Here is a 20245-nt window from a genome sequence, read left to right on the forward strand (position 1 = left end):
TGGGAAGCCAAATTGTAGGAGTGTGGAAAAAAGATGATCCCAGTTCACCATATCAAACGCTTTTTCCGCGTCGAGTGATAGAATAACTGGAAGGGAGGAAGGGTTATTTGAAGAGTAGGAGGAGACATAAATGGCAGAAAGAACTCTCCTTACATTGATCTCCGAGTGCCCCAAATAAACCCAGTTTGATCTTTATGTATGATATGAGGGAGTAATAATTTAATCCGGTTAGCTAAGATTTTAGTAAGTAGTTTGTAATCAAGATTTAAGAGTGAAATTGGGCGATATGACCCTGGTTGGGATAAGTCTCTACCAGGTTTAGGGAGGACTTTGAGGATGGCAGTGTTAAAGTGTTTAGGAAGAGTATCAGAAGACAGAATCGCATTGAGGACGGACACCAGTGTGTCCCCTATTCGGGGTAAAAGAATTTTATAAAAGTCGGCACTAAAGCCATCAGGGCCCGGTGCCTTATCTCTGCCAAACTGTCCAATGACACTCCGGACTTCTTCCAATGAGATGGGCGCCAGCAATGGTGATGTCATGGAAGCCTGAAGCTGGGGAGCAGAAAGGTTATCCCAAAAGTTCTTGGGCCATGGTGACTGGGTGGGAGGAGTAGAAGGGGTGGAGTTTGAGGAAGAGGAATATAGATCCTCGTAAAATGTTTTCATAACATCAGAAATCTCCTGATTATTAGTAGTTAATGTGCCAGCAGGGGTATACAAAGGTGAGTGACCATGGGAGGGCGGGAGCCCATGAGGAGTGTCGTCAGCAATTTGCCCATTTTATTACCAAATTTGTAGAACCGATAGTTCACCGAGAATGAATACCTATTACCCATGGAGGACATGAATTCATCAAAGTGGGCTTTGGCTTCGATGTATATAAGGCGATTTTGAGGGGTCGGAAAGGATTTGTATTGCTGATAGGCTGTCGACAAGGGTCTCTGGAACTCCAAATATTGAGAGGCATATTTTTTATTGGTAGCTGAGACATAGGATATAATGTCTCCCCGGAGAACTGATTTTGCAGTCATCCAAAATAGAATTGGATTTTCCTCTAAATGTGACGCGTTGTTAGTTTTAAAGGCCTCCCAAGAGGATTCCAACCTTTGCTGGAATTTCAGGGAGTGAGCGAGATAGGAGGGGAATCTCCACAATCTGGGAGAGTGCGGTATGTCTGGGAAGTGGAGCGTTGCAGTGACTAGGGCATGGTCCGATAAGGAGATTGTCTCAATTTGTGAATCTGATACGTTCGGTAGTAGAGCATGGGACAGTAAAATATAGTCTATCCTAGATAGCGTGTGATGGGCCGCTGAGAGACATGTGTATTCCTTCTCTGTGGGATGTAAAGCTCTCCAGATATCTACCGTCTGTAGGCTGTCGGCTAATAGAGGGACCCCGAGTTTGGGTAGTGAAAGAGGTTTTGTTGGTGTGTGGGATCGGTCCAAATAGGGGGAAGAGATAAGGTTCAAATCGCCACAGAGTATTAAGGGGTCTGTGAGAAGGGGGGTTAGTTTGGCGAGTAAAGACTGAAAGAAATTTTTGGAATAAATGTTGGGTGCATATACGTTACATAGTGTGTAAACTCTACCATTAAGCTTAACAGACAGTATCACATAACGACCTTCAGGATCAGTGACTGTGGTCAGGATTTCAGTGGTCACAGAACGTTTCGCCAATATGACAACCCCTCTGGCTTTGGAATTGTAAGAGCTGAAACCTAAAACCCGCCAGTTCAGGGCATTCAATTTTGCCGTTTCCTCCGGAGTTAGGTGCGTTTCTTGTAGGAATGCCATGTCTATGTGCTGTTTACCTAAATATAGGAGTATTTTCCGTCTCTTTGCTGGGGAGTTAAAGCCCCCGACATTCCAAGATCCCACTATCAGGTTAGGCATAATTCAGAGGAAAGGGCAAAACAGAGGACCTGTAAACCATTCACATAAGGGGAATGAGCATCATCACCTGCCTGAGGACGGGGGGTGGGGAGGAGGGGGGAGGGAAGAGACAAAACAGGTGGGGAAAAGAGGAGATAGAAATAGAAAGTAGTATTATATAACAGGCCATACAATTGAAAAGAGGATACTGTGATAAATAGCCAATATTTCTGTGACCAGTGACCTCCGGTCAACGAGCATGGGCGACTACCAGTGGTGGCAATCTCGAACCCCGTCATTAAGCGGGTAAGGAGGAGCCCCTCCCCACCGCGATATACATAAACAAATCCCACCCAGAGACCCCTTGTAACTGAGCTATATAACCAAATGCTCCAAGAAGCAATATAATATTATGATATAATATATGCAATATGCAGTGAGCGGTGTATAGTATACAACCTGTGGCTAATGTAGTGGAGACAGCTGTATAACATGAAAATGCAGCATAATGGGATATGTCCCGACCAACATAGCGCTTTTTCAATTTGTATCTGTAAAGTATGCGCTTAGGTTAGAATATTTCAAAAGAAAAAAGCAGAGAATCGGTCAAAACAACATCTAAAAGCAGTTAAAGTAATTGTGGAGTAGCGATAGCTACCATAGTGCCTGTGAGTCATTGTTGCTCTAACAAAATAGATCAAGGCAGTCTATGCCTAATGAGCTACTAAACTGCAGGTGAACATTCAGCAGGAAATGATCAATTTGTCGCTGAAGGGAGATCAGAAATGTCCGCGCTGTCTTCTCTGGATATATTACGGAGGTAGGCCGCTGCGTCAGCAGGTGTTAAGAAATCTTTGTGGGAGGTACCTTCGTAAATGCGCAAGCGAGCGGGATATAACAGGCCAAACTTGCGGCCCTCTGAGACAAGTTGAGTGCAAATAGGGGAAAAAGCTTTGCGGGCCCGGGTCAGTTCCACTGAATAGTCCTGGAATATGAAGAGCTTGTTACCCTCCCACTGGATATCCCTCATTTTGCGAGACGCGGACCAGAATGCTACTTTATGAAGGTAGTTCAGACAGCGGAACAGAGTTACACGTGGGCGCGGTTTATTGGGGGTGGGCATAGGACCCACACGGTGAATTCTTTCAATTACTAAATCATTGCATTCCCGTTCTATATTCAAAATTGCGGGAAGGGTGACTCGGGCAAAATGAGCCAGTGCCGTGCCTTTAAGTGATTCCGGCAGTCCCACAATTCTGATATTATTTCTTCTTGCGCGATTTTCCATATCATCTAATTTATTCCATATCTGATAGTTCTCTGTAGTTAGAGATTTCACTGAGTGGTGCAGCCCTTCTATGTCATGTGTGGCAGCATGCAGTTGAGATTCAGTGTGTGTGACCCTCTGCTGTAAGTGCTGCAGCTGTGTTGTTATATCACTGACCGCCTGTGAAAGCAGGGGGGCCATAGTGGCTTTTATTGCTGCCACAACGTCTCCATATGTTACCGGAGCCTCCGGATCTCTGCATACATGTGAGCCTGCATATTCAGTCCCCTCCGCCGCGGCTTTCTTAGAGGCAGGAGAGGTGACTTCAGGTCCGGCGCCAGGCGCCATATTGCTTCCCGCGCGGCGCTTCTCCAGTCTCGTGGGTGCGCCAGCGGTGGCCTGTGTAGCCGCGGTTACGGGTGTCACGAAACGATCCATCGTGATCACGGGTCTCACCAGGGGTAATCTGGGCGGTGTGGAGGCTGTAGCAGCCTTGAAAAGGTTCAGTGCGGCGGGCTGTAGGACGGAGCTCCGGCGATGAGCGACTCACTCCGTGGGTCCCGGAACCGGAAGTCCTCAGGGTCTGTATGTTTAAGGGAAAGAAACCTGAGGTAACGTTTACTCCCTCTCACGACTGAATGCCCTTTTTGAAAAAATGTGGGAAAATCCTGACAGAAAGTTTCTGATTCCCAAAAGGATTCAAATGGCGTATCCTTTCCCCTCGAGGGATAGAGAAAAGTGGGAGTCACCTCCCGTTGTAGACAAAGCACTGTCACGTTTGTCTAAAAAGGTGGCGTTGCCGTCTCCTGACACGGCAGCCCTTAAGGATCCTGCGGATCGTAGGCAGGAAAATACGCTGAAATCCATTTATGTCACCACAGGTACACTGCTCAGACCAGCTATTGCATCTGCGTGGGTGAGTAGTGCTATCGAAAGATGGGCAGATAACTTGTCATCTGATATAGATTCCCTGGACAGGAATACCATCCTTTTAATGCTGGGTTATATCAAGGATGCTGCAGCCTACCTAAAGGAAGCGGCGAGAGATATTGGCCTCTTGGGATCAAGGGCCAATGCCATGGCATTCTCAGCTAGGAGGGCATTGTGGATTCATCAATGGAATGCCAATGCTGACTCTAAGAAAGCTATGGAGTCTCTACCGTATAAGGGTGGTGTATTGTTTGGTGAGGGTCTCGCTGAACTGGTATCTACGGCTACCTCGGGTAAGTCGTCATTTTTGCCTTATGTTCCTCCACAACAAAAGAAAGCGCACCACTTGCAAATGCAGTCCTTTCGGCCGAATAAATATAAAAAAGGCAGTGGTCATTCCTTCCTTGCTAATAGAGGAAGAGGAAAAGGTAAAAGATCTCCGCCCGTGGCCGGTTCCCAGGAGCAGAAGTCCTGCCCGGCTTCTGCCAAATCCACCGCATGACGCTGGGGCTCCTCTGCGGGAGTCCGCACCGGTGGGGGCACGTCTCAAGCTCTTCAGTCAATTCTGGGCTCGTTCTGCCCTAGACCTGTGGACTGTAGAAATAGTGTCCTAGGGGTACAAACTGGAGCTTCAAGACGTTCCCCCTCGACGTTTTTTCAAATCAGCCTTACCAGCTTCTCTTCCGAACAGGGAGGTAGTATGCAATGTAATACAAATGTTGTGTCTAAATCAAGTTATTGTCAGGGTTCCCCCTGCACAACAGGGAGACGGCTTTTATTCAAGCCTGTTTGTGGTCCCGAAGCCGGACGGCTCGGTCAGACCAATTCTGAACCTAAAATCCCTAAATCTTTACCTAGAGAAATTCAAATTCAAGATGGAATCTCTCCGAGCAGTGATCTCCAGTCTCGAGGAAGGGGATTTCATGGTGTCGGTCTACATAAAGGATGCCTACTTACACATCCCCATATATCCTCCGCATCAGGCTTACCTGAGGTTTGCTACCCAGGATTGTCATTACCAATTTCAGACGTTGCCGTTTGGTCTGTCCACGGCTCCGAGGATTTTCACCAAGGTAATGGCGGAAATGATGGTCCTCCTTCGCAAGCAAGGAGTCGCGATTATCCCGTACCTGGACGATCTCCTGATAAAGGCGAGATCCAAAGACAAGCTGGAGCAGGACATTGCACTCTCCCTGACAGTGTTGCAACAACATTGTTGGCTCCTAAACCTGCCGAAATCACAGTTGAATCCGACAAGGCAGCTGTTGTTTTTGGGAATGGTTCTGGACACAGAATTACAGAGAGTTTTTCTTCCAGAAGAGAAGGCTCTGGAAATTCAGAGTTTGGTAAAGCAAATTCTGAAACCAGCGAGAGTGTCAATTCATCAATGCACTCGGTTGCTGGGGAAGATGGTGGCGGCCTACGAGGCCATTCAGTTTGGCAGGTTCCATGCCAGAGTGTTTCAGTGGGATCTCTTGGACAAGTGGTCCGGATCCCATCTGCACATGCACCGTAAAATAGTCCTATCCTCCAAGACCAGAATTTCACTCCTGTAGTGGCTGCACAGCTCTCACCTCCTAGAAGGACGAAGGTTCGGGATCCAGGACTGGATCCTAGTAACCACGGATGCGAGTCTCCGAGGCTGGGGAGCAGTCACACAGGGGGAAACCTTCCAAGGAAAATGGTCAGGCCAGGAAGTTTGTCTACACATAAACGTTCTGGAGTTAAGGGCCATTTACAACGGCCTTCGTCAAGCGGAACATCTTCGCAATCTGCCCGTGCTGATCCAGTCGGACAATATAACAGCAGTGGCGCACATAAACCGCCAGTGCAGAACAAAGAGCAGGGCGGCAATGGCAGAGGCCACAAAAGTTCTCCGCTGGGCGGAAAGACATACAAGCGCTCTGTCAGCGGTCTTCATTCCAGGAGTGGACAACTGGGAAGCAGACTTCCTCAGCAGACACGATCTCCATCCAGGAGAGTGAGGTCTTCATCAAGAGGTCTTCACAGAAGTGACAAGTCTTTGTGGAACTCCTCAAATAGACATGATGGCGTCTCACATCAACAAAAAACTTCAGAGATATTGTTCCAGGTTGAGGGACCCTCAAGCAATAGCGGTGGACGCCCTAGTGACACCGTGGGTGTTTCAGTCGGTGTACGTGTTTCCTCCGCTTCCACTCATTCCAAAGGTGCTAAAGATCATAAGAAGAACAAAGGTTCAGGTGATCCCCATTGCTCCGGACTGGCCAAGGAGGGCTTGGTATCCAGATCTTCAGGAATTACTCATAAGAGATCCCTGGCCTCTTCCTCTACTAGAGGATCTGTTACAGCAGGGGCCGTGCGTGTACCACGACTTACCGCGGCTACGTTTGACGGCTTGGCGGTTGAACGCCGGATCCTTGCCCGAAAGGGTATACCCAGTGAAGTTATTCCCACACTTCTTCAGGCTAGAAAAGGAGCAACGTCTAAACATTATCACCGTATTTGGAGGAAATATGTGTCTTGGTGTGAATCCAAGAAGGCTCCTACAGAAGAATTTCAGCTAGGGCGTTTTCTCCATTTCCTGCAAGCAGGTGTGGATGCGGGCCTAAAGTTAGGCTCGATTAAAGTACAAATTTCGGCATTATCGGTTTTCTTTCAAAAACAATTGGCCTCCTTTCCAGAAGTTCAGACTTTCATGAAAGGAGTTTTGCACATCCAACCTCCATTTGTGCCCCCAGTGGCACCATGGGATCTTAACGTGGTGTTGCATTTTCTTCAGTCACATTGGTTTGAACCTTTACAGAAGGTTGAGTTGAAGTTTCTCACTTGGAAAGTGGTCATGCTATTGGCCTTAGCATCCGAAAGGCGGGTATCTGAGTTAGCGGCTTTGTCTCACAAGAGTCCTTATTTGATCTTCCATGAAGATAGAGCGGAGTTGAGGACTCGTCAACAATTTATGCCGAAGGTGGTTTCATCGTTCCACATGAACCAGCCTATTGTGGCACCAGTAGCTACTGACGCCTTCGCTGAGTCAAAATCCCTCGATGTTGTCAGGGCCTTGAAGATTTATGTTGCCAGAACGGTTCAACTTAGAAAAACAGAGGCTCTGTTTATCCTGTATGCTGCCAACAAGATTGGAACGACTGCTTCCAAGCAGACTATTGCGTGCTGGATCTGCAATACGATTTAACAGGCTCATTCTACGGCTGGATTGCCGTTACCGAAATCAGCGAAGGCCCACTCTACCAGGAAAGTGGGCTCCTCCTGGGCGGCTACCCGCGGGGTCTCGGCATTACAACTCTGCCGAGCAGCTACTTGGTCGGGTTCAAACACTTTTGCTAAATTTTACAAGTTTGATACCCTGGCTGATGAGGACCTCATGTTTGGTCAATCGGTGCTGCTGAGTCGTCCGCACTCTCCCGCCCGTTCTAGAGCTTTGGTATAAACCCCATGGTTCTTGAAGTGTCCCCAGCATCCTCTAGGACGTATGAGAAAATTGGATTTTAATACCTACCGGTAAATCCTTTTCTCTTTGTCCGTAGAGGATGTTGGGCGCCCGTCCCAGTGCGGACTCTATCTGCAGTTTTTGGTTATGTTTACACACGGGTTGTGTTATGTTATAGTCAGCCTGTTGCTGACGTTGTTCATGCTGTTGACTGGAGTTTGTTTACTGCCATGTTGTACGGCGTGTTTGAGGTGTGAGCTGGTATGTGTCCCACCTTAGTTACCTATAAATCTTTTCCTCTAAATATCCGTCTCCCTGGGCACAGTTCCTATAACTGGAGTCTGGAGGAGGGGCATAGAGGGAGGAGCCAGTTCACACCCCTTCAAAGTCTTAAAGTGCCCATGTCTCCTGCGGATCCCGTCTATACCCCATGGTTCTTTAAGTGTCCCCAGCATCCTCTACGGAGAAAAGGATTTACCGGTAGGTATTAAAATCCTATTTTTTTGTTTTAAATTAAATAACATTATATATGAGAGTATAATATGCGATCATGTTCATAACTTGTTCCTACTTGTTTTTCTTACCATGAAATGGATTGTTTATGTCTTAGAATGTTTTTCTGTACTGATCTAAGGAGGCACATTATGTTTGATATATGATATTTATTAGTTCATGCAGTTACACAAAGCACAGTGGGGTACCCTAGTAATGTTTTCTTTCTACTGCTGCAAGATGAAGTCATTGCCCTATTATTTTAGTAATAGACAAAAATTACAAAAGAGCAAAATAAAAATAAAAAAACAATAAGACATTTAACTATTTCAAGCAATATACTGTATGTAGCAGAATTGGCAGCAATTATATTGCTTTTGGTACAAAATCTAACTTTTGACTTCAGCTTTTGGCATATGTTTAGGATCTGGTTGCTTAAGATGCAAGAGCATGCCACTGTATATACGATAATAAAAAACCATCTGAATCAGTCAGTATAGCATCCACATACAGTCAGCCAGCATTTCATCCTTTGGCAGTGATTGTATTAAATGTGACTGATAAGTAATTGTATGTTTAGATTGTAGGGTAATTAGTGTCTATTCAGAGGCGACTGCGTCTTTTGGAAGTCACTCATCTGCGACTTTATGCAAATGTTGGTACAAGTCCTTTCTATTGTGTACAGTACATCTGTGCGTATGACTGTGTAAGGACGGGGTCGCCCACTCTCAGTATCTGCAGACCCTGTAATACCGCCTGGTAATCTTTAGGTACCACCATTAGTCCCACCATTGAAACTTTCACCAGTCCTCTGGCAGGTGCAGTACGTGCTTCCAAGTGTGGCCTTCAACGTGAACAATTGAGCGTTCAGTGACACTCCCACTACACCTCCATATTACGCCCATAAGACTGACAAACTCCGTGCAACTGTGTAGCCACCTCTCAGTCACTGTCTAGGAAAGCCCAGCACTTCTCAAAGACATGTCTGATTCCGTGGATGGGATGTAATGGAGTACGAGTTCGCCCGACATGGTATGGTATGCCTTGTAAATGATTGCCCGCACATCAGGCAAACTCAGACTCAATTGCATACTGTGTAAATTATTACCTTGTAAATGTCTGCGTTTGTCCGGCATCCCGCACGTCGACAAACTTAGACTCCATTACATCCCACCCCACATTTCTTAATCACAACAGCTCCTCTGTGTGTACACTCTGTGTAACACATGGGTCATAAGAGGTTTTAGCGATTTTCACGCAATGCATGCGACTTAGTGGTGGGCAGTTAATAAGGCAAACATGATTACAAAGATGTATAAAGTACATCATTTATATAAGGAATACCAGCCATAAAGTATCCATTAATGATGGCTTTTACTTTTGTATGTATTGAAATATTTATTATTTTGTTCGCCTTCATCTATTAATAGAGACAATGGTGCTCGTAAAGAATGTATGGTCTCCTCTTCTCCATTCTCTCTATCATACTGCTTTTCTCTTTTTCAGGCTACACTGCATGATCAAGCTAGTGCATTATGGGCCTAATTCTTAGTCAAACACACCGCAAATTGTGCATGTGTCACCCTCTGCAATAAGCATCTTTGTGAACTTACTCAGAATCATATGCATCTCAGTCATTTCTCTGTGACGACTGAATGGGCAGTACTTTGTGGCAATAGGGCACATGAATAGAAAAGAATGTAAGAGTTAAGCCGGGTACACACTAGACTATATCGTGGACGATGTGCCTGATTCCGATACATCGTTCACGATATCACAGCGCGTCGTCAGTGGCTTCGTCCGTCGGACCTCTATGTAGGTCCGACGGGCAACATTGCCAGTGTGGGCTATGCTGCTGAATGCAAATTCGGGAGTCTCCTGGATATCCAGGGACAGTAGGCAAATATGGTTAAAGGACCACTAAACTCCCTAGTTGACATTTCACCTGGAGCGTGCCTGAAAGTGAAATATTACATTCCCAAAGCATTTGCATAGCTCCCAACATTTAGACAATATACTTCACCCACTGAAGTAAACTCTTCCTCTTGGACATTGCGACTGTCGTGCCAAAATCGAAAACAGCTGGGAGAAACTGCACTATTACAGACAACTGCTGTTCCCTTCATATGTGTAGGACAGTATAGGACAGTATTCTGTGTAGGACAGTATTCTGCTGGGATCTGATACAGTGACAAAGTGTTGTCCAGTCCTTGTGTATGATTCCTCCAGTCCATACAGTGCATTCCTGCTAAAGTAGTCTGTGAAGCTATCTTCTGCTCTGTAAGAGAAGCACCTTCTACCTATCATATCAACCCGCTACAAGGCAGTGATAGAGATATGGCTGATATATTCATACTCCAGTTATTTGATTGATGTTATTCAGCTGAATAATATCGCTTAAGATACATATTAATGTCAAGTAGTCACTTTACTTGCTATTTAAAGGTACAAACAATTTCCGTACTAACGTAAGAGTCTTGGCTACACTCCTGACTCATCCAGGTAATGTCATGGTCTGTCTAGCCATGCTGCTACAGGTTGAGTATCCCATATCCAAATATTCCGAAATACAGACTTTTTTGAGTGAGACTGAGATAGTGAAACCTTTGTTTTCTGATGGCTCAATGTACACAAACTTTGTTTAATACAAAAAGTTATTAAAAATACTGTATTAAATGACCTTCAGGCTATGTGTATAAGGTGTATATGAAACATAAATGAATTGTGTGTATGTACACACACTTTGTTTAATGCACAAAATACATTATAACATTGGCTAAAATGACCTTCAGGCTGTGTGTATAAGGTGTATATGAAATATAAATGCATTCTGTGCTTAGACTTGGGCTCCATCGCCTTGATATCTAATTATGGTATGCAATTATTCCAAAATACGGAAAAATCCGATATCCAAAATACTCCTGGTCCCAAGCATTTTGGATAAGGGATACTCAACCTGTATCAGCTTTTAATGTGTCATCAATCCAGCAGGATAATTATGCCCTTATACCTGGGTTAAAATCTGGACTAGAGGTGTGTGTGCCTTCTGGTCCATTGCCCTGATGAAACTTTTTTTAAATAAATTCTTTATTTTCAAATATCTTTTCAGAACATACAATTAATATAGGGATCATGTTCAGTACAGTAATACACAATGTGCATTAGAAAACATATAGAAAGAGAAAAAATAAGAAATATATTTGTACATTATCCTTTTTCACAATAAACTGATAATATACAAAAATTTGTAAGAAATCGTTAATAGTAAAGGATATCAGACACTAGGGATGGCCATCGACCATCGATGATGCAAAATCATTGATGGTCTATGACCGATGGTAACTACTTTTACCATTGATGTGGGAAAACCAGATGGTTTCCCGCCATCGATAATAAAGAGCTAACAAATAAATATATATTTTTCTCCAGGGTGTCAGCCCCGACAACCACAAAGCCACGCCCCTGGGCCCTAATTGGCCTGTGACTCTCTCATTATCAAAGTAAGGGTGACCATCGATGGTACTCTTACAGATGGTTTCCCACCATCGAGGTTATCTATCAATGGTACCATCGATGGCAACCATTGACGGATAACCCACCGATGGCCATGCCTATCAGACACTGTCATGTTCGAAAAGAGAAAGAAGAGAAAGATAAACTTAAAGAAAGGAAGGAAAAAAAGAGAGAGAGAGAGTAAAAGGGATCCACCCGGTTGGGAGATACTATCACTAAAATCTTCTGAGTCTTCCAAAGAAGTAGGGTTTAAAACAAAAAGGGGAAATAATATGGTGTCCCTGAATATAACTACGTTCACATTAAACTATACCGAACCCTATAAAGGAGGGTTTACAGTTGTTAGTGCCAAATAGGATGGAGAAACTTTGAATTCCAACCAGCTGAGCCATATACAGTAGCTACATATAGCCCTGAGAAAACTTAAAGATTATCCTGTGACTGATATGTTATTCCTAGTGTGACCACCTGCTTATGCTGTACCCCCATTCTTTATTATGAAGAGCTTCTCTTCAGACTAGGATTCTGTACAGTGTTATTCTTAGAATTTATCAGAATCAACTTTAGACAGTGTGTTAGAGCTGTGGATGAGGCTACATCATTGTCCCAGCAGGGCTCTACACACTGAATGTGTACGAATGAGAAGCACATGGTGAATTGTGTCAGCAAACATCGCCACTCATTGTATGAAATGGCCCACCGTACCCAAAATGTGGAGCATAAGTAGACCCGTCAAACCTTTGCAGCACAGATATCATAAGAACATTACATTCATTACAACTTAATGAACTCCATACAAATAAATATTAATGTAACTGAAAAGTTCCATCACCAAATGTCTGAAAATAAAAATAAACCATAACACCTATTTATGGCACAAGGTCACTCAATATTGATATTAAACCTTAATATGAACATCAGCAACAAATGCTCACATAAATGAATGCATCATGCAGTAAACAGTGATTTAATTAACATATGGGAGTACATTTTAACTACTCATAGGGGTATATGCAATTCACGGCGAATCGCGGCAAATTATCGCCGTTTTTAAATTCGACACAATTCGACAGGTGAATTCCGGCAGGTGGCTGCTGGAATTCACCATATTCAATGCAAAACGGATTCGACAGACCTGCGGGCGAAAATCGGCCGATTTGGCGGATTTTGCCGCGATTTTAAAAAACGGGAAAAAACGGGAAAAACCCGAAAAAAAAATGGCGTGGGGTCCCCCCTCCAAAGCATAACCAGCCTCGGGCTCTTCGAGCTGGTCCTGGTTCTAAAAATGCGGGGGAAAAATTGACAGGGGATCCCCCGTATTTTTAAAACCAGCACCGGGCTCTGCGCCTGGTGCTGGTGCCAAAAATACGGGGGACAAAACGAGCAGGGGTCCCCCGTATTTTTCACACCAGCATCGGGCTCCACTAGCTGGACAGATAATGCCACAGCCGGGGGTCACTTTTATGCCGTGCCCTGCGGCCGTGGCATTAAATATCCAACTAGTCACCCCTGGCCGGGGTACCCTGGGGGAGTGGGGACCCCTACAATCAAGGGGTCCCCCCCCCAGCCACCCAAGGGCCAGGGGTGAAGCCCGAGGCTGTCCCCCCCCATCCAATGGGCTGCGGATGGGGGGGCTGGTAGCCTTTTGTGATAATAAAAAGATATTGTTTTTTCCAGTAGTACTACAAGTCCCAGCAAGCCTCCCCCGCAAGCTGGTACTTGGAGAACCACAAGTACCAGCATGCGGGAGAAAAACGGGCCCGCTGGTACCTGTAGTACTACTGGAAAAAAAATACCCAAATAAAAACAGTACACAGACACCTTGATAGTAAAACTTTATTACACACTACCGACACACACATACTTACCTATGTTGACACGCCGACTGCCACGGTCTCCGACGATCCGAGGGTACCTGTGAAAAAATTATACTCACCTTCCAGCGTCCAGAGGTACATCCACGTCCAGATATAAATCCACGTACTTGTTAAAAAAACAAACCGAACACCCGCTCCATACCGGACTAAAAGGGGTCCCATGCTTTCACATCAGACCCCTTTCTCCCGAATGCCGGGACATCACGTGACTCCTGTCACTGAAGTCCCTTCAGCCAATCAGGAAGCGCTACTTCCGTGGCGCTTACCTGATTGGCTGTGCGCTGTCTGTGCTGTGACAGCGCATCGCAAAGCCGCTCCATTAGTTTCAATGGTGGGAACTTAGCGGCTAGCGGTGGGGTTACCCGCGGTCAGTCGCTGACCGGCGGGTGACCTCACCGCTAGCCGCTAAGTTCCCACCATTGAATAAAATGGACGGGGCTGTGCGATGCGCTGTCTGAGTTCAGACAGCGCACAGCCAATCAGGTGAGCGCAACGAAGTTGCGCTTCCTGATTGGCTTTAGAGACCTTTGTGTGACAGCTGTCACTGACAGGTCTCGTTCGTGGAAAGGGGTCTCATGTGTCAGCATGGGACCCCTTTCAGTCCGGTGGCCCGTGTGTTCGTTTTCTTTTTTTGCCAAGTACGTGGATGTATCTCTGGACCATGGCTGAGGTGAGTATATTGATCTTTTATTTTCAGGTATCCGTGGATTCTACATGGAGAAGAGGACCGATGTCGGCGTGTGAACATAGGTAAGTATGTGTGTGTCGACGTATAAAATAAAGTTTTACTGTCACGGTGTGTGTGTCCTGTTTTTATTTGGGTATTTTTTCCCCAGTAGTACTACAGGTACCAGCGGGCCCGTTTTTCACCCGCATGCTGGTACTTGTGGTTCTCCAAGTACCAGCTTGCGGGGGAGGCTTGCTGGGACTTGTAGTACTGCTGGAAAAAACAATATTCTTTTCATTATCACAAAAGGCTATCAGCCCTCCCATCCGCAGCCCATTGGATGGGGGGGGACAGCCTCGGGCTTCACCCCTGGCCCTTGGGTGGCTGGGGGGGGACCCCTTGATTGTAGGGGTCCCCACTCCCCCAGGGTACCCCGGCCAGGGGTGACTAGTTGGATATTTAATGCCACGGCCGCAGGGCACGGCATAAAAGTGACCCCCGGCTGTGGCATTATCTGTCCAGCTAGTGGAGCCCGATGCTGGTGTGAAAAATACGGGGGACCCCTGCTCGTTTTGTCCCCCGTATTTTTGGCACCAGCACCAGGCGCAGAGCCCGGTGCTGGTTTTAAAAATACGGGGGATCCCCTGTCAATTTTTCCCCCGCATTTTTAGAACCAGGACCAGCTCGAAGAGCCCGAGGCTGGTTATGCTTTGGAGGGGGGACCCCACGCCATTTTTTTAAAGGATTTTACCGTTCCAGCAATAAAAAATAAATTAAAAAAAATAATATTTTAAAAAATATATAAATAATATTTGTGCCTCCAAAAAAAAAAAAAAAAAGTACCTAATCCCTTCTAATATAAATAGATATGCTATTCCTAAAAAAAAAAACACCAAAAAAAACATGTTTAATTTTTTTTTTATTGTTTTCACCCTCCAAAGTGTGGCAGATTGAAAATGACGAATTTGCTGTCTAAAAGCACTGCTGTCGAATTTCCAAACTTGAATTGAATATGCTTTGGTCGAATTGCAGCACTTGTATCATTGCAGAAAAGTCGAATTTGCAAAAATTCGAATTTCAAAAAGTCGAATTTTGAAAGTCCGTTTTTTGGTCGGAAAGCACTGAATTGCATAGGCGAATTTTTTTTTGGGGCGAAAATGACCCGAAATTCGACAATTTCGGGAATTCGACCGCAATTGCATATACCCCATAGTGTATTGTCTTTCATCAGGGGACATATGTGTTTTATGACCCAAGTAGACAGACAAGGTGATATATGCTGAAGTTTTGGAATTCCAATATCCCCCCAAACAAATTGAAAATGAATATATCAATATTTTGTGTTGCTCTGAAGTCGGTAATTAATGTTAATATTAAATAATTACTTATACAATGCTTACAAGTTGCTAAGGAATTAATTTCTACATATTTAGAACAAAGAAAAACATAAAATAAACAACTTCTGTATCTATAAATCTGTCCTACTTCATGCTTAATATGCTATGTACAGGTGGAAGGAATCTATACCTGCAAATCAAAATGTTCATGAATTTATTCAAGCTACTATTTGTAGATATATTGAATAAAAATAGTGATAATTAGGATTATTTGCTGCAGAGTGAAATAAAGATGAGCATATAGAGTAAGATATAATACAGACAATAAAGTATGATACTCATCAGTCACGGTCGTTGCTGGATCACATTCAATTTACAGCACATTAGTACAAGGTTAAGGTTCTCCTCCTATTAAGGTGCACTGACAGAAGCTTGAGCAGAGATGAGAGCGCATATTGCTGGGACGCACTATATGATCTGTGAAATTACACGTACCTGGCTGCATTATCAGCACTTTCTGTAGGTACAGTCATTTATTTTTACAGAAAATGATAAACTTTGCCATTTGTTTTCATGCAGTTATCATTAAATCCGCATTTCACAAAATCCACAGTTATTAATGGGTTTTCAGTTCTTACTGACCTATCTGCACTGGCCATTTTGGCTAAACGCATTTCTTAAGTGACCTTTTTTTCTTCTTGGTATATTGTTATGTCCTATATAAATCACCTTCCTAACAAATGATAAGTTCAGTTTTCTAACCCCCCCTTCCTGGCTAGGCTGTTTCTAGACTAGGAACAGCCTACAGCATACCTTCTAAAAAAAAATATAAAAATCTTAGTTCCCTCAAATAAAATCCAGAATGGAATACTGACATGTGCATGTATACACTGAACTTGGGTTAAAAGCAAAAACACAAAACATACAATAATTGAAATGCAGACAATTCTCCAACTGGAAAAGGCAGTAGAATTGTGAACATGGGGGGTAATTCTGAGTTGATCGCAGCAGCAAGAAAGTTAGCAATTGGGCAAAACCATGTGCACTGCAGGTGTGGCAGATATAACAGTTGCAGAGAGAGTTAGATTTGGGTGGGTTATTTTATTTCTGTGCAGGGTCAATACTGGCTGCTTTATTTTTACACTGCAATTTAGATTGCAGATTGAACACACCACACCCAAATCTAACTCTCTCTGCAAATGTTATATCTGCCCCCCCCTGCAGTGCACATGGTTTTGCCCAATTGCTAAAAAATTTCCTGCTGCGATCAACTTGGAATTACCCCCCATGATGTATCTAGTAGGTACTCACTGTTGCAAATGAAATTTAGCAGACTGTTTCTTGTGTACATGTTATACACAAGTGATGGTAAACTACCTCAATATTTCTGGACATGCCAAATAAACTTGTCATTCTATCTAATCAATTCTAAAACTGTAATCAGACTCCGTATATATTTCAGTTTACTTTGTCACTTAATTTTCAGCAAGTATTAAAATCCTGAAGGCATTCTTTTCTTATTGATTTTCTTCTGGTTTGATATCAAAAGAACAAATTATTTTTCACCTACCATTGCCTTATTTTAACCTTGAATTGAGCATGATCTAGTTAAACATCAATGTATATTAAAAGTGAGTGTGTTCAAGTATTAACCTATGGCAGAGCTGTTCTAACCCGTAAGGCATGAGTGAAAATCAATTCCCTCAATTACTAAAGACCATGTTCTGAGCATAGCTCTTTTATTGTTAATCTACGCCTCAGAACAATGAGATTTAACAAGCACATTTTGGATAAATAAAAGGATTTAACAAGTCAACTTGACCTGTGCAATTTCAGCAAACACTTTCTATCTTCTACTGGGATCAATTGGTGATTAACATACTTAAGAACATTTTTTTAGCTTATACTGGCAACCGAGCTTGGCCCGAATCCACTTTTAGGGAATCCGATTTCTATAAGTGCATGGAGAAGCATGGCAAGCACTTCTATTTTGTAAATTCATATAGGCCAATTTCATTCATAGGCCAATACAATGTTATTTATGCCCCATGTGTAATGTATGGAGTGCTTAAAGTAACTAGATATACTTCTTACACAGTTTAAGGCCAAACCAATATTATTGTACTACACTAGATCTATACATTTTAAGAACAAAGGATATTCATTGCAAATATTAAACTCTGATGATAAATACTATGTTTGCTAGTTGACATGGCTTTTTCCTGATCAAGTACTGATTATAATACTGTTTTTTCTTTTAGCTATTCATTTCTGCCATGGTCGCAATATAAAGTAGTGTCTGAATTATTTAAAAAATATTATGTTTGTAGTGCATATCACTTGATTTAATTACTCTTGATGGGTGTCACAGTGAGCAAAGTTGTACTCCATTTGAGGACCATAGGCCTGGTGTCATCTTAAGATACTGCAGGTATCACAAGTTAGCAGTATCTGCTGGCAGGACTTAGGGGTCTATGCATGAAGCAGTGAAAAGAGTGGAGAAAAGGACTTCTGGAGAAGTTGCCCATAGAAACCAATCAACTTTGAACCTTTAACAATTACATTCTATAAAATGTAAGGGAGGCTGATTGGTTGCAATGGGCAACTTCTCCACTGGTCTGCTTATCCACTCTCTTCACTGCATCATGAATAGAACCCTTAATCTATTAAAACTCAATGTGACCTTCACAGTCTAACCAAAGATCTCATAGAAATATATACATTTTTATTTATAAAAAAGTTAAACCTTGACTTAAATATGGTGTGGGTTCCTGACTTCTCTACAACTGACAGGCTTTAAGAAGAGTTCCCCAACCAACTGTACATTTTAAATGAGCTTTTGCAAAGTAATCATTATAATTTCTTATCGTCGCATATTGCAACAAAAATAAATGTATTATCCGGGCGAAGTATTCTTACACTCAGGGACACAGGATCCAATAGGAACCCGTACCTGAGAAGTATAAAAGCCAAGTGATTGCTTATGTGTCTGTGCTACATTGGCTAATTGCATGAAAAGATGTTCTTAGGCATCAGAGCTTAACTTTAGCCAATGCTATTTTTTTTGGAGCTTGGTACGTGTCCAAATTGCAGCACCTATAGACTTAATTTGTGATAAAAAATGAGATGATCTCATTGATGTCCGCTGCTATACCCTCTTAATGTATTGGAGGAAAAGTAATTAATATGAAAACCCTCCACAAATGCCAGTTTTCCGTGAAAAGAGTTTAACAAAGAGACCCTCTTGCAGTGTCGGACTGGGGCATGAAGGGCCCACCGGGGAAATGCAGTGATATGAAAACCCTCCACAAATGCCAGTTTTCCGTGAAAAGAGTTTAACAAAGAGACCCTCTTGCAGTGTCGGACTGGGGCATGAAGGGCCCACCGGGGAAATGCAGTGGTAGGGGCCCATTCTTAGAAGCTTGGCTAACCATTAGTGCATGGTCTGGGCTCCTTGATAAATAATATCTATAGTAAATACTGCTAGTGCATGCATGATAATGTACCAGATTAATAACAGCAATGTACTGTAGAAAATACACATAGTCCTGTGCAGTATAATGTAACATATTCATAATGTATAATTGAGAGGGTGGGCCCCCATGCAGTGGGTCCCGACGGTGGTTTCCCCTGTACCCCTATGTGCTAGTCCGAGCCTGCCATCTTGTCTCAAGATACTTCTCCTTCCACCCTTTCTGATCTCTTTTCCCCCTGGCAACATTCTCATATTCTATCACCCTAAAATTAACTGCTCCATCCCTGTGGAACTCCCTATCGCACCAGACCAGGCTCTCCTTCAACCTTCAGTTCATCAAACAGTCCATTAAAACCCATCTCTTAACTATTTCCTGCCCCACCTCCTCTTGACACATAAGCCCATGACCTGCCAACATCCTTGCCTCCCTCTGCCACATCTCTGTAGATTGCAAGCTCTCACATGCAGGGCCCTCACAACTTCATGTCTCACATCTGTTCCCTTACATCTTCCCAGTTACACAACATCCATTTTTTGTGCTATCTCACACTGTATGGTCATTATATGATTTGTATATGCTCTGAACTGAACCTGTTCTGACACACGTTGTGTCTTGATGAACAACTGTTCTCACATGACATGTATGTTCATTATGCTTATATTGCTTTTGTTTTAATCTGCTTAACTGTTTACTTGCCTGTCTGACACTGCATAAACTATGATGATGATGATGATGATGATGATGATGATGATGATGATAAGATTCTCATATAATAATAAAGTAGTCGGCAAAAAGTAGATTTTTTTTCTTGAAGATATCTATATATATATATATATATATATATATATATATATATATATACTTGATATAAATGTGAAAGCTGACTGACTGATTCATCACCAATTTTCTTACCTACCGATATGTTAGGAAACTGAAATTTAACATAGGTATTCTTCAGGTGGGAAATAGGAAAACTACATAAATAGAATTATAAAAAACCTCCCCTAAGGGGATGAACAGGTGGTTGACATAATGCCATCATTACCAATGCCTGGCATGCGCTGCGTGAACGATAACGCCCAAACGGACAATCCAATCAAAATTTGGATTCCACCTCCAGTGGGTAGAATTGAATAAACTGCAACAATGGTCCTGTGAATTTTTACCATATCTGCTATGGGTGCTCCTCGGGTAACGCCAAGAACCATGAATGAATATTTACTTACATTAACACATCTCAAATTTACATCTTCATAGATTTATCAAATTTTTTACACTCATTTATATTTACAATTGTGAAAATCAGAAACTCCCGTGCAAATAATGGGTAGAACAGCTAGTACTCTATATAAAGACAATTTGAAACACACTGAATTAAGCATGTGC

The 20245-nt window shown here is 43.2% G+C and overlaps 1 protein-coding gene across 4 annotated transcripts in view; it reads left to right on the forward strand.

Moving 5' to 3' along the window:
• Positions 1–20245, forward strand: part of SH3RF3 (SH3 domain containing ring finger 3) — an 868906-nt gene that overhangs the window by 400797 nt on the left and 447864 nt on the right. The window lies entirely within an intron of this gene.

The sequence above is a fragment of the Pseudophryne corroboree genome, chromosome 2 (assembly GCF_028390025.1).
Source record: "Pseudophryne corroboree isolate aPseCor3 chromosome 2, aPseCor3.hap2, whole genome shotgun sequence".
NCBI classification, from domain to species: Eukaryota; Metazoa; Chordata; class Amphibia; order Anura; family Myobatrachidae; genus Pseudophryne; species Pseudophryne corroboree.